The sequence below is a fragment of the Ascaphus truei genome, chromosome 4 (genome assembly GCF_040206685.1).
Source record: "Ascaphus truei isolate aAscTru1 chromosome 4, aAscTru1.hap1, whole genome shotgun sequence".
Classification (NCBI taxonomy): domain Eukaryota; kingdom Metazoa; phylum Chordata; class Amphibia; order Anura; family Ascaphidae; genus Ascaphus; species Ascaphus truei.
In genome coordinates this window covers 139,735,636-139,752,477 of record NC_134486.1, presented here as the reverse complement: position 1 = coordinate 139,752,477, position 16,842 = coordinate 139,735,636, and positions in this window count along the sequence as shown.

The window sequence follows — 16,842 nt, the reverse complement described above, 5'->3', positions numbered from 1 at the left end:
TTATGGTTTACAGTCACATGTTTTAAATACAATAAAGTACATTCTTTAATATCTTTAAAATAAAAATATATAAATATATAAATATAATTTAAAATAATCCGTTCTGTGGGTCTGAGCGGGTTGAATCGGAGAAACATTTACAAAACATTCTTATACATTGGTGCACTGTAGGGGTGGCTGTCAATGATTATGATTCGCAGGAAAGTGAATAAATATTTATTTTATCAGGAACAAAAAAATACAAATATAAAAATAATCAGGAATAATACATAATGCAGTCTTTATTAAGTTCTTTTGGCAGCTTGAAATTGGATAACAATTTGGAAAACATTTGTAAAACATGGGCAAACATGAGTAATGCACATTTATAAGAATATTATTTAATACTATATACAGTACAGTGCTGTAATGTACTGTATAATATACTGTATATACTATATACTGTATAGTAAAATTATTTTTTCCGTCTTTATCTTTTCCTCATTCTGTCTGCAATACAGTAGTTCATTGAGAGAGGAGAGGTTTTGTGTACATCATTACTGCTGTTTATATACTGTACATTTGACTGTACAAGCAGATTTGACTGGACACAACGCCCCCATCTCCCCCTAGGCCACCCTTTTTCCTGGAATAACAAGAAAACAAAAAATTAGTGCAGTTACTGTACTGTACTGTACTGTATGTGCGCACTGTACTGTATTATGCAGAACTAATGTAGGTGGCTGGTGCAGCTTTCTCTGGAAAGAAAAAAATGGAGCAGTTAGTAGGCAGTTACTGTAGTACTGTCAAACTAGTCTATTGTATACTGTACTGGAACTACTGTATACTCTGACTACTGTTAAATTCTATGTACTGTAACCTGATGGCTGGTGCTGCTCTCTCTGTAAAGAAAAAACTAACTACTGTATACTCTTACTATCTGGAAAGAAAAAATCTGTGCCATACTTGCCTGTATCATACTGTGCTTACAATACTACAGCACAGTACTACTTTCCTGATGCTTGCCCATTATGTGCGATGACAATGGGCAACACAGTGGCAATATGGTCTATATATTTATTGCAGCGTTCCTCGGTGAGTACATCGTTCCAAAAACTCATTATGCCTTTCAACAACTCGTCCTTTTTGGAGGGTTTCGCCACTTTCCGGATATAGTCCTTCAGCTGATGCCAGACCATTTCGATCGGATTGAAGTCTGGCGACCTGTCATTGGAAAGAAAGGACAATTGGTTTAAGAGCTAAAAACAGTGGGGAACAAAAATGGGACATGGTCTACTGCACTTACTCCGCTGGCGTCTTCACCCAGTTGATGCCGCGCTCAAGGATATGCGCCGTTGACGCGGTGTGCTTGGGATCGTTGTCCTGGTAGAAGTGGTGACCATTGGGGTAGTCGCGTGTGATGCAAGAAAAGAAAAGTGCTCAAAAAACTGCACAATAGTACAGTACAGTGCATACGGTAAGGCAACACTAGTCAAGTACAGTGCATTAGGCGACATTATATTTGATACATTTTACCTTCAAAGATGACAATGCATCCCGGTCCACTCCTAGAGATGGCACCCCACACATGCAGCTTCACAGGGTGTTTTGGCTGCGGCTTCAAAGATATGTGGCCTTTTTTGTGGAACGCAAATCTTGCAAATCTCTCCAGCGACACAGTAGACTCATCAGTGAAGATGCAATCCTGGAAAGTCTCCACGCTGTCGATCCATGCCTGGGCCTGGAGCACTCTTTTGATTTTTTTTGAGTCCCGTATCCTGGGGTACACTCTGTAATGACAAGGAATAAAACATTTTAGCGGCACAGTGCAGTACAATTTGCGAAACAACACTTTTACCTCCTGTACTGTCCAGTACTAACCTCACACGTCCATATTTCCATCCAATGCTGCATCTCATCTTCTTTATGCTGCTCTTGGATACAGTCAGAATGTGCTTTTCCTGCAGAGTGTTTTTAACCCTTAATGCACTCCTCTCATCATTCTCCTCACTTATTTTGTCCACCAGAACAGTTGTCTCCCTACAATGTAAAGAAATTATATTGTTTTATTAATATGCAGCAATATAAAATGTATATAAATGTAATGTTGTAATATACAGTAAATATAAATATACAAAAAATGTATTCTGTTGTACTATAAATATAAATATACATCCTATATATACCGTTGTAAGATTAATTGAAATATACAAAAAATGTATACTGCTGTACTATAAATATAAATAGACAAAATATATATACTGTTGTACTATAAATATACAAAATAAATATACTGTTGTAATATAAATATAAATATACATCCTATATATACCGTTGTAAAATTAATTGAAATATACAAAAAATGTATACTGCTGTACTATAAATATAAATAGATAAAATATATATACTGTTGTACTATAAATATAAATATACAAAATAAATATACTGTTTTAATATAAATATAAATATACATCCTATATATACCGTTGTAAGATTAATTGAAATATACAAAAATGTATACTGCTGTACTATAAATATAAATAGACAAACTACTGTATGTTGTAATATAAATCAACAGAAATAACAACAGTATTACAGTAGATACAGAACTGTACTGTAGATGTACAGTACAGTTTTCTATATTTTTTTTTGTTAAGTTTTATAAATATACTTACGCATTAGTTACCCTTGGTGCCCTTTTGCGGTCTCTGTTTTTTCCGAATGCATGATAGCACACGGTGCTTGATGGCACAACGAGGTCAGAAGTAGCTAACCAGCGCTGGATAGCAGCAATTCGGTGTCCGCTCGTGTACATGTCCTTAATTCGCATGCTGAGATCCTTTGAAATCTTTTTAACAGGCATTGCTGCGAGTAGAAAGAAATACAAACACAAGAATGTATATTCGATGTTTAGTCGATGTGTATTCTATGTACAGTCAATCCACAAAATGGATGGTGTATTTATACGGTAATGACTCATATTAGAGTACGCCCACTTTCAACACCTGTACCTGGTCACCATGCATAAAAGGTCACATACTTTGCATAGCCCACCACTCCATGATCTTTATCTGAACTTGTCCTTGTCCAGATACTGTACTGCATTGTGCCAACTGCTTCCATGGAGCAACCCCGATTCTATGGACGCCAGAACCCACTCACCTCTGCCGTGCCTGTCATGCTCAAAAAGCGAAAGGCGGTTGCCATTTCCACGCCAAGGGCAAAGCGACAGGCTAAGGTCAATAAAGAAAACCTTCTGCTGACCCCAAAGGTTAAGGGTTTTCTTAGACGTAAGCCTCATTATGTGAAGAAGATATACGGTGATGTACCCTCGACACAAAACGATTGGCAGCCAACCCATCGAATCCGCAGACCACTTCCTCCCATATGCTTCGACGACTCTGCTGTAGCTGTCCCGGAAATCTTCATCCCGTCTTCTCCACCCCCATCTTCTCTGGTCCATCTGACGACTCTGCCGCCTCTGAAATCTATGGGTCACTTTCTCCTTTGCTCTTAGACGACTCTGCTTCTCGCCCGGAAATCCAAAGGTCACATTCTCCATCCCTCTTCGACGACGCTGCCGCTTCTCCTTTACCGGGTATCCACTAGTCACCTCCTCCACTCTCCATCGATGCTGCTTCTGTCCATGGAACCCCCATCTCATCCTCCTTTGCACCCATCACCCCAGATGTCCAGACGCCATGCACAAGAAGCAGCTCGTTAGACCGGATGCTGAATGGGATAAGTGTGGATCTCCCCGGGAACTCTATTGTGCTAGCAAAGATAGATCTGCTTCTGGAGACAATGCTAAATGTGGAGCAACGGATGCTACAAATGGAACAAAGGACGGATCAACGGATGGAGAAGATAGAGGCTGACATTGCGGGCATACATTATTTGCTCGGTGCTAATGCCCCTGTTTCCCGACGCCGGAGAAGGGGGGTGACATGGATGTGATGAATGGGACCTTCAACCCACTTCCATCACCAAGCGCCCCCCCTCCACCAGAAGATGTAGTGTACATGTATGCCGTTAGGAGGACATAACAACCCCATCAAGACAACGGCAGGAGTAAACACGGCGACCACGACCGGAGGAAAGCTTCCTCCCAGACAACCTACCATCGCCTGTCGCCTCAAGCACACCCGTTCCCAAAAGACCTACACCCGCTCGCATCGAAACAGTGCCCGACATCACCCTATGCGATCTGCCACCGGAGCTCAGGGAGAAGTATAGGGTAATGAGTGCTGGTGTACCCCACAAGTATGCCTTGATCCTTTTTAAGCACCATGTTCCCTACACGTTGTACTGCGAGTGTGTGTTCAAAGTGAACTACGATGGAAATCGCATTAAAAAGGCGCTTCCTGTCAGTTTAAGGAAAAACATTGTGGAAGAAATGCGGCGCTTTTATGCAGTTACAGATCCTGTAATGAAAGGCATTCGAGACTGCATTAATGGTGTTTTGCGCCATGCAAGGAATCGGCCATGGTTTGACAACGTGGAGGATTTTCAGTAAGACCATACTTTTGTGCTGAACTGTATTGTACTGTACATGTTTTGCCCTACAGTACCTGCTGTACTTAAACAAAGGAGATGTTGTTGTGTGTTTTTTTACACAGGACATGCACAACTCCAGTCCCTGAGGGCCGCAAACAGGCACGGTTTTCAATGTTGCCCTGAAAACCTGCCCCTTTTGCTGCCCTCTAGGACTGAACTGGTGCAGGTCTGACTGACAGTGTTGCGCACCATCCCACTGTACTGTATTGTATACAGTACTGTGTTTCTTTAATAAAGGAGATGTTACTTAAAATGCTTCAACATTGTACTGTATTTGTAAATAAATGTTTTTGAACTGACTGCACCAATAAAAGAACATGTTGATTTGTCTTACTGTACTGTGCATTGTTTCCATTTGCTCCTTTGATAGTACTGTATAACAAAATACAGAGTAACAAATGTCGAGGCTTGCTGCACTGTTTTTTTACTGCCTGGTCGCGCAATTGGCGTGGGAACTAGGGCAATTGGCGTGGGAACTAGATCAATTGGCATGGGAACTTCTGTTCCAAGGCACCTAGAGATAAAATTCATTTTGCCCCAAATGTTAGAAACCCCCTCACTTGAACCCAACAGGGTCCGAGCAGTAATGGCGGCGAGAAAGGGTCACGCCAGCGAGGAGGGTCCTACCATTGAGCGTAATAGCGGAGAAAGCTTTGAGCCGGCTAAGTCAGAATGAACAGAAACCTGGAACCCACAACTCCGGTTCTGTTCAACCTAGAGGGCTCAGATTCGGTCACCATGTAGTCCTAGTTGCGGCAGGATTGCATGGCAAATTGCGATCCTCTCGTGGCAACAGAACAGAGTCAGGGTAATGTTAAAGTTCAGGTTTCTGCCATTGACTTGCATGGCAGAAAAAAAGCCACTTTGGTAATGTGCTTTTAAACTGTCTTTTGGTATCTCCGGTTCCGGGGGTCGTGCAAGGCTGATATTTTGCCACTATGGCAACAGTCCTCCCACATGAGGACCAGGCGAATTTCAACCCGCTCAGACCCACAGAACGGATTATTTTAAATTATATTTATATATTTTTATTTTAAAGATATTAAAGAATGTACTGTATTGTATTTAAAACATGTGACTGTAAACCATACTGACTGACAAATGTTTTCACACCTTGATGAAATACAGTATCAGTTTACTCTCAATTCTCACAGTGCTGTGCACATCAGATTTACATTTCAAATTCGAGAGGGAATTTTCCAAAGCGTTACCGTTAAAACAACAGGCCTCTAAGGGTTGGGGGAGGGGGATGGTGTGATTAGACGCAGGCGTACTGAGTCTTTGTACTGTAGCTCGGCTATGGGTGGATTAAGAACACAATGGCAATATGCAGAAGATTAACGATCCAGTGGAGAGAGGGGGTGGTAGGATTGAGTGACTCAGCCGATTGACGCTTGGTTAGGGAGGGATTAAAAACTCTGGAGGTGTGTGGCTGAAATAGTTAACAGCACTGTAATTTCAAAAGGCAGTTCATCATAATAATTTGATGAATAAACCCCCAAAGACAACCCCCAAATACAATACATAAAAAGCAAGTCACTTTAACTCCCTGTGCCCCATGCACCAAAAACAAACAGTAGATTTTATATACAGTATATATATATATATACTGCATATACTGTATACTGTATTATAAATTAATATTCATACAGTATAATCGTCCATTCTTCAGGTATCTCCATGTTTTACAAATGTTTTGTGGCAGAAGAATTTAATAAAGGCTGCAGTATGTATTATTGTGTGTTGATGGTTAGAATTGTTGTGCACTTTAAATGTTTCAACATTGTACAGTATTTGTAAATAAATGTTTTTGTACTGACTCCACCAATAAAAGAACATGTTGAATTGCCTCACATTGTTTCCATTTGCTCCTTTGACAGTGTAACAAATGTAGAGGCTTGCTGCACTGTTTTTTTACTGCTTGACCGCAAAGCCGCAAGATCAGCAACATTGTAAAAAAAGAGCAATGAGCACGCAATTGGCGTGGGAACTAGGTCAATTGGCGTGGGAACTTCTGTTCTAGGGCACCTAGAAATAAAATTCATTTTGCCCCTAGATGTTAGGAACCCCCTCACTTGACCCCAAAAGGGTCCGAGCAGTAATGGCGGCGAGAAAGGTTCACGCCGGCGAGGAGGGTCCTACCATTGAGCGTAATGGCGGAGAAAGCTTTGAACCGGCTAAGTCAGAATGAGCAGATACCTGGAACCCACAACTCCGGTTCTGTTCAACCTAGAGGGCTCAGATTCGGTCACCATGTAGTCCTAGTTGCGGAAGGATTGCATGGCAAATTGCGACCCTCTCGTGGCAACAGAACGGAGTCAGGGTAATGTTAAAATTCAGGTTTCTGCCATTGACTTGTAACACAGAAAAAAAGCCACTTTGGTAATGTGCTTTTAAACTGTCTTTTGGTATCTCCGGTTCCGGGGGTCGTGCAAGGCTGATATTTTGCCACTATGGCAACAGTCCCTCCGCATGAGGACCAGGCGAATTTCAACCCGCTCAGACCCACAGAACGGATTATTTTACATTATATTCGCGCAATTGACGTGGGAACTTCTTAGGGCCCCGGTCAAGTTCACGGGCAATTGCCGTGGGAACTACTGTTCTAGGGCACCTAGAAATAAAATTATTTTTGCCCATAGATGTTAGGCACTGTATACCACTGTACAGTATACTGTAGAAGACACATAATGAAACGATACTGAACATGTAGAATAAATGCATAGTTTTATTTATTCAGGGTTTATTACACAGAATACTGTACGGCCGGAAAACATCAGCATACAGTACAATATTATCCATCGAAATCCCCCCATTAGCCATTTTCTTTTCTGAGGAAAAACAAAAAGAAAAGTTTTAATGTACAGTAATGGTCACCCCCCTAAAGAAGTACCCAGCCAGCCCCACCAAAATAATACGGCAATAATACAGTACTCACCATAGAATTTCCCATTCAGTTGGCCGCGGCTTGTCCACTGCCAGTCTAGCTTTCTTCATCATCCACGTCGATAGTTTGCAGCGGGACTAGTCCACCTGTAGTTAGCAAGTGAGGCTGGAAATCGCTTAGGTACATGCAAGCTTCATCAAAACTGCATGCAAAATCCAACTCAGGCTCAGGGTTGTCACTGAGAGTGGGACCGTCATTGGAAGCCGGTGCTGGTGCTGGTGCATTGCTTGGCAGCGACTGTCGCTTCTTAGTTGGTTTTAACATGACCCTTCGCTTTTTGCCGCCTCCATGATCATAGATATGGGAAAAAGCGGGTGACACACACCAATACCCTCCAACAAATTGGGGCTCAATACGGTGAAAACAGGGATCGCTACATAACCTTTTCCTTACTGCACGCTTCCACGTATGAGGAGTTGGCGAAAATTTGTAAAAGTCATAGTTTTCGATAAAATACTGATAAATTTGAGCAACTGTTGCCATCTTATCATCTGTTGCATTAATCGCGGCCCATATCAAATACGCATAAATTCTGTCGGGTTTTTGGAAAGCGGGCTTAACTTGAACACTCATGGTGGGTCTCTGGTGAATAGTGTAACAGAAACTGAAACTGGTCTTTGTCTTTCTTTAATATGAAAAGCCTAAATTGATACATTTTGGCAACTCTTCCTTCAGGTTCAAGGCCAAGGCCAAGTTACAATAGCACGCTGTGGTACAGTATCTTTTTTAAACGAAACACCTGCAAGCCGACACATTACTGATTCGGTGCATTACAATTAATGAATTTCTGCCATCTGGCGGACACGCAAAGCATTGCAGCCTATTAAAATACAAACCATTATCAATATACGCATCAGCAGGGCATGACCCGTAGCTGAGAATGCAAGGTGAACGCGGCATGCGCCAGGTGAACAGCTTCGCATTCCAGGAACCAGCCAGGGACAAACCGGTGATTTGTTAGAATAAAAGCTGCCGCAGCAGTATTTTGGTATATTTATATAACTACAGTACAGTATATCTATTGTTTATATTGCTGCACATTAATAGAACTATATATTGTGTAGACCTATCTAATTTTATACTATTTTTACTGCAAATGATGTGCTGTACTTGTGGCCTACTGCACTGTAACTTACCGGATTGTTGTTTTTCTGTACATTGTAGGGAGACAAATCTTCTGGTCGAGAAAATAAGTGAAGAGAATGATGAGAAGAGAGTTTTAAGGATCAAATACACTCTGCAGCAAAATCACAATCTCACTGTATCCGAGACCAGCATAAAGAAGATGAGACGCAGAATTAGATGGAAATATGGACGTGTGAGGTTAGTACTGGACAGTACAGGAGGTAAAAGTGTTGTTTAAGAAACTGTACTGTACCTATAAAACTATTCCTTGTCATTACAGAGCGTACCCTATAATAAGGGATGTTAACAAGATCAAGAGAGTGGTCCAGGCCCAGGCATGGATCGACAGTGGAGAAACTTTCCAGGATTGCGTCTTCACTGACGAGTCTACTGTTTCGCTGGAGAGATTTGCCACCTTTGTGTTCCGCAAAAAAGGTCGCATATCTATGAAGCCGCGTCCAAAACACCCAGTGAAGATGCATGTGTGGGGTGCAATCTCTAGGCGTGGACCAGGATGCATCGTCATCCTTGAAGGTTCAGTAAAATGTATGTCACACGCTTTTGCCTTATGCACTGTACTGTACTAGTGTGCAGTTTTTTGAGCACTTTTCTTTTCTTGTTATACAGTAGGAATCATGAATAAAGCTTTCTTCCAAGAGAAAATTGTGCCTGAGATTGTGGAATACATCACGTGAGTTCCCGGATGGTCACCGTTTATAAAAGGACAACGATCCGAAGCACACCGCGTCAACAGAGCATATTCTTGAGCGCAGTATCAACTGGGTGAAGACGCCAGCGGAGTAAGTGCAGTTTTTACTGTGTACTGTATCTCTTTAGCTAATTGTCCTTTTTTTCCCCCTCCCTCCAATGACAGATCACCAGACTTCAATCCTATCGAAATGGTCTGGCATCAGCTGAAGGACCATATCCGCAAAGTCGTGAAACCCTCCAAAAAGGATGAGTTGGCGCAAGGCATACTGAGTTTTTGGAACGATGTACTCACCGTGGAACGATGCACTAAATATTTTGACCATATTGCAACTGTGTTGCCCATTGTGATCGTGCGTAATGGGCAAGCATCAGGAAGGTAGTAAGGTATCGTACTGTACTGTAGTATTGTAAGTACAGTATGACATAGGTAAGTATGGCACAGCTTTTTTTTCCCTGAGAGAGCTGTACCAGCCACCTGGTTACAAAGTATTTAACAGTAGTCACCGTATACAGTAGTTCCAGTATAGACTAGTTTCACAGTACTAACTGCATACTGTTGTCCAATATGGAGTAGCTATACAGTACACAATGCCATAATATGCACCTACAGTAACTGCTCAATTTTTTTCTTTCCTGAGAGAGCAGCACCAGCCATCTGGTTACAAAGTATTTAACAGTAGTTACAGTATACAGTAGTTCCAGTATAGACTAGTTTGACAGTACTATACAGCACACCATGCCATAATACAGTATGCATATAACTGCACTAAATTTTTGTTTTCTTGTCTTTTCAGAAAAAAAGGATGGACTGGGGGAGAGGGGGGGGTATCGTGTAAAGTTTGTGAACTGTTCGTACAGTTAAGTGTACAGTATCAAAACTGCAGTCATGATGTAAACAGAACCTCTCCTCTCTCAATGAACTATTGTACTGTACACCGAATGATGAAGAAGATAAAGACGGAAAAAATTATATTATTATATATTATTATATATGATATATTATTAATTAATATCATTATCAATGTGCATTATTCATGATTATCCACCGGCCCTCAATTTTCATCTAACAGAAGAACTGAATAAAGATTGCATTTTGTATTATTCATGATTATTTGTATATTTGTATTTTTTGTTCCTGATAAAATAAAATAAATATTTCTTTACATTCATGATAATCATAATCATTGACCCCCCCCCCCACCTACACCAAAGAAAAAGGAAGAATGACAAAAAGTGGTAATTTACTGCATCAACAACATGAATCAGATAATGTTTTTTTTAACTCTCAATTTCACAGTGCTGTGCAAATCAGATTTACATATCAAATTAGAGAAGGGATTATCAAAAACGTTACCGTAAACAAAATCTCAAAGGGTGGGGGGGTGGATGGGTGAGTCATGCACAGTAATCATCAGCTAGCTCCCTTCCCAAAGAGGATTACAGAGAGGTGACTCATAGCCAACAATAGGAAAATTAGGCACGCAGGCACAGAGAGGTGATGCTCGGCTAGGGTTGACGATTAAAAACACAATGGCAAGCTTTAGAAACGGAATGGCTCTGGAGAGGTGTCTGTCGATAAGAGGATCAAATACTTGCTTGAGTGAGCCTTGTGTGTGTGCGTGGGGGAGGGGGGTATAGGGTACAGCTGCATGAAGGATTAGCTGTACTGCAGTTCAAAGAAATGACATATTTTCAAAAGGCAGGTCATCATAATAATTTGATCCCTACACCCCCAAATACATAAAAAGCAGAAATCAACCACGTGCAGTCAAACGCACAGTGTCGCAGTCAAAAGCTACAGCACATATTGAATATCGTAATGTCAAGATGGTTTAGGCAGGCTTGTGGAGAAAATAAAAATAAAAAATGAACTTCGCAAGCAAGCAGTGGCGAAGTTACAGACGGATGCACAATAATCATCAGCTATCAAGCAGGAATGTGATTGAAACCAGAGAGACACACATTCAATGGAATGGTGTGGGAGAGGTTTACTGTACTGTAGATAAGATAAGAAGTTGAAATACTGCAGTGCAGTAAATTATCCTGTGTGTGTGCGGGGGCGAGCAAGGGGAGAGTGCTGTATATGCCGAAATGGGATACTGTTACATTACTGTACATGCCTAGGTGTTTCAACAATTTTCAAATGAGACATACAGTACAGCACTGCAAATGCATGTATAAATATGGAAATTTACTATTACTGCGCGCGCACACGCAGACTGTATACTGACGTAGGTTGAACTGCTAAAGTATTAGACTTCGAAGACAAAAGCTCGCGATCGCCCCCCTGAGTTTTTAGATGGTATTGCAGTATTGCAGACAGCGCTAATAAAAAGCTAATTTTATGAGCGCTAAAATACCGCAATACACTCCGGACAAAAAAAAATGCATTTGCCCGCGGTTATAAGAGTTGCGCCACTACGGCCGCACGAGGCTAAAGGCGGCCACCACTGTAGCAATTCAGACCAGTTATCCTGAGTCTCGGACACAAAACAGCGCAGGTACTGCTTCAAGGTCTGGTTGGCTCTCTCAGTCTGGCCATTCGACTGTGGGTGATAGCCTGAAGAAAAAGACACAGAAATGCAGAGATTCTTGGGGAAGGCTCACCAGAACCTGGACACAAACTGGGAACCCCTGTCGGAAAAAATAGAACTGGGAATCCCGTGAATGCAAAAAAAATCTTTAGAAAAGAAATCACCCAGAGCGGATGAGGAGGGCAAACCCTTGAGGGGAATGAAGTGTACCTGCTTGGAGAAGCGATCAACTACCACCAAGATGATATTCATGCCCTTGGATCTGGGCAGTTCCACAATAAAGTCCATCGAGATAGGAGACCAGGGGCGTTCAGGAATAGGTAGAGGCATCAGCAAACCAGAGGGTTTTTGTTGAAGGGCTTTACTTTGGGCGCAAATAGGGCAAACACTGATAAACTTCTGAATGGTCTTTGCCATATTAGGCCACCAGAAGGTGCGTTGAATAAGGTCAAGTGTCCTCTTGAAGCCCGGATGTCCTGCTGAACATGAAGAATGGCCCCATTCCAATATCTTGGGGTGAAAATTGGAAGCAGCATAGAGCCTTCCCTCCGGTACCTCTAGACCACTTGGTATGTGTCTCTGGGCCTCGATGACCTTGTACAGAATGTCAAATGAGGTTGCTAAGATGATAAGTCTTTTGGGCAGAATGGTCTTGAGGACTGCTTCAGACTTCCTGCCTGCCTAAACCATCTTGATATTACGATATTCAATCTGTGCTTTAGCTTTTGACTGCGACACTGTGCATTTGACTGCACATGGTTGATTTGTGTGGTTTTTTTGTATTTGAGGGTGTGGGGATCAAATTATTATGATGACCTGCCTGTTGAAAATATGTCATGTCTTTGAACTACAGTACAGCTAATCCTTCATGCAGCTGTACCCTGTAACCCCCTCCCCCACGCACACACAAAAGGCTCGCTCAAGGATTTTAACTTCTTATCGACACCTCTCCAGAACCATACCGTTTCTAAAGCTTGTCATTGTGCTTTTAATTGTCCGTCCCTAGCCGAGCATCACCTCTCTGCGCCTGCGTGTAATCCTCTACAAAACCATTAATTAATTTTCCTATTGTTGGCTTTGAGTCACCTCTCTGTAATCCTCTTTGGGAAGGGAGCTAGCTGATGATTACTGCGCATGACTCACCCATCCACCCCCCCCCCAACCCTTTGTGGCTTTGTTTACGGTAACGCTTGTGATAATCCCTTCTCGAATTTGATATGTAAATCTGATTTGCACAGCACTGTGAAATTGAGAGTTAAAAAAACCACAATCTGATTCATGTTTTTGATGCAGTAAGTTACCACTTTTTGTCATTCTTTCTTTTTCTTTGGTGTAGGGGGGGGGTGTCAATGATTATGATTATCATGAATGTAAAGACATATTTATTTTATTTTATCAGGAACAAAAAATACAAATATACAAATAATCATGAATAATACAAAATGCAATCTTTATTCAGTTCTTCTGTCAGATGAAAATTGACGGCCGGTGGATAATCATGAATAATGCACATTGATAATAATAATAATTAATAATATATAATATATAATAATATATATAATAATATAAAATTTTCCGTCTTTATCTTCTTCCTCATTCTGTGTAGTGCATTGAGAGAGGGGAGGTTTTGTGTACATCATGACTGCATTCTAGATACACTTTACTGTACACACAGTTCACACAATGTACACATGATACCCTCCTCCCCCTTTCCATTCTTTTTTTCTCTGAAAAGACAAGAAAAGAAAAAATTAGTGCAGTTAGGTGCATATTATGGCATTGTGTACTGTATAGCTACTCCATATTGGACTACAGTATGCAGTTAGTACTGTCAAAATAGTCTATAGTCTATACTGGAACTACTGTATACTGTGACTACTGTTAAATACTTTGTAACCAGATGGCTAGTGCTGCTCTCTCAGGAAATAAAAAATCTGTGCCATACTTACCTGTATCATACAGTACTGTACTTGGTGTGCCTGTACTTACCATACTAGAGTACAGTGCTATACCATACTACCTTCCTGATGCTTGCCCATTACGCGCGATGACAATGGGCAACACAGTCGCAATATGGTCAATATATTTATTGCATCTTTCCACGGTGAGTACATCGTTCCAAAAACTCATTATGCCTTGCGCCAACTCATCCTTTTTGGAGGGTTTCATGACTTTTCGGATATGGTCCTTCAGCTGATGCCAGACCATTTCGATAGAATTGAAGTCTGGCGATCTGTCATTGGAGGGGGAAAAAAAGGACAATTAGTTAAAGAGATACAGTACACAGTAAAAACAGTGGGAAAAAATGAGACATGGTTACCGCACTTACTCCGCTGGCGTCTTCACCCAGTTGATACCACGCTCAAGAATATGCGCTGTTGACGCTGTGTGCTTCGGATGGTTGTCCTGGTAGAAACGGTGACCATCTGGGAACTCACTTGTGATGTATTCCACAATCTCAGGCACAATTTGCTCTTGGAAAAAAAGCTTTGTTCATGATTCCTATAACAAGAAAAGAAAAGTGTTCAAAAAACTGCACACTTCTGAACCGACATCCGGCAGGGGATATAGGAAAAGACAGCCACAGTGTGACCCGGAAGTCATATATATATATATATATATATATATATATATATATATATATATTCTTTATTTTATTATATTTTTGTGGGATTAGTGCACTTGTATTATTTACTAATTTAATATGTTTATAGGTTATTTTAGGTTCAACTAGTTATGTTTTTTGTTCACAATTATATGTAGTAAAGTTATGTTATCTTATTTTACTTTCATTTTCTTACTATTATTCATAATATTATATATTTTATAATGTGGTTTATATGTTTTAAGATGGTTTAGCGATACATTTCAATACATTTATTGATTCTCATATATATTTTTATTATATGTTATTTAATTATGTTATATTTTAGTTCACTCTGAATTTTGAATAATATACTCATTTTGGGTATGATAGGGTTAATTGTATCCTTCCATATTGTCCAATTGGGATTAAGTTAGCCCTATAAAGTTTCATTACCATTCCCTTAGGAAACACCCTTGAAGAAGTCGGCGCAACAGCTGACGAAACGTGTTGAATTACGTTACTGTGTCCAGCAGTTGTTTGTGGGAGGAGTGTGGATCAAAGAGTGAGGAGTGGAATACATTCAAGTTTATGCCGGTATACCTATTTGGAGTTCACCACTTTACATTCAGTGCGGCTGAGTCTGATATTCTCCTGTTACAACGGAGATCACACATTGCAGTATGCAACTTTGAAACTTCAGATCTGTGGCAGGCTGGGAGAAACAGGAAACAGGAAGCAGAAGACTGTCTTCAGTGTTACCCGGCTCAGCATTCGTGGTCACCTTACGGCGTGCAATCGCTGGTGCAGCTGACTGAGGGACGCGGGGACCCTTGGGGTTCATCATGGTTACACTATCTGGTGAGATCGTTCCTTTATTCCCTACATCTGCGCTGCCTGTCATCTTTCAGCAACCTTTTCAATACGGAGTTTATCTTTCAGCCCACTACTGTTAATATACGCGGCTTTTTTACTCTACTCTATTTGCTATTGTTCTATGCTACAATTGATTCATCATCTGCAATACACTCCTCCACAATAGACTTTATGGACATTTTATTTGGTATTTTATCAATTTATTTTTATCTTGGATTACCCCTCTAATTGTGATGGTTATATATTCATTTATTGTCTTTGTATTTATGTCCAGTAACCAAGCCTGTTAAATTTTCCCTATATTTTCAATTGCTATGTAGGATTGCACTTTTTTTCTCTATTTCGATATTCTTTGGATAGGCATAACCTAATTAGAGCTGCATCCTACAGGCACATTATCCTTTTTCAATATTTGATTTGCATTATATCAATTAATTATTTTTGCACATTATTTTTAAATACAATTTCACCAATTGTGCTAGTCCTAGCGCTGATTTTACTTTTGTGTGTATGTGTGTGTGTGTGTGTGTATATATATATATTATGGCTATTTAATTATTTGGGACTATTGTTTGAGTGTCAATACAGTACCCAGGAACTATTACTTTTGAGTGGGCCATTTGGTTCCCCCTTATGAGTTTTCTATTATCATTAATTTAGATGATATACTGTATGATGCTTCTTGTGTGCTGCCAATTTTTGATGATTTTTTAGGGGATTTTAGAGTTCATGGGTTATTTCAGGGTGTGGTGTTTTTTTGATATTTTTTCTAAGAAAACATTTTTGTATATTTATTTAATCCATGTGTGCCATTTATCAAAGATTTTTTTCATGCTTCTCTGTGATAAGCTTTTTTAGGTTTCACAAATCACTGTACCAATCATAAAGTATCCTTAATACTATTACTATAAAATACTGGGTTTTACTTTTGTTTTAAAGATTTATTTAAAAAGGCACTAAATAAGAGGGCTTTGTAGGCATAATATCATATTACATAGTGATGAGCACAAACATTTAGATCCTTTTTACTTATCAGAAGTCAAGAACACCATTAAAGAGTTGCTATTTCCCCAAAAAAATATTCAGTAAATATTGTTTTAGTTTATAATAATTTATTTATGTTTCTTTTCTTATCATAGACACAAGGTTGGGGGAGGTAATAATAAGCAGTTAGACCAAACAGTAGTTTCACAGTGACTGAAGGCCACTCTTTACTATTGGCTATAAATATTTATGGGTATTTATATATTTATTTATAAAATATTTTTCCAGCAAGTAATACATTGAGAGTTTCCTCTTGCTTTCAAGTATGTCCTGGGCAGAGGAGTTAAAATGACAAATATTAATTACGATATTAATTACATTTATCTTATATAATATTACACCAGATTTTAGGCAGCTCATTAGGTTTTTTTAACCCACCATATTCCAAAATGCAAGTAAAATGTATACAGCACTGACCTATTGTAGTTAATTAAAAACTATTAAACTGAGCTGTTGTGAGATTCAAGCAAGCAAGAGACAGAATG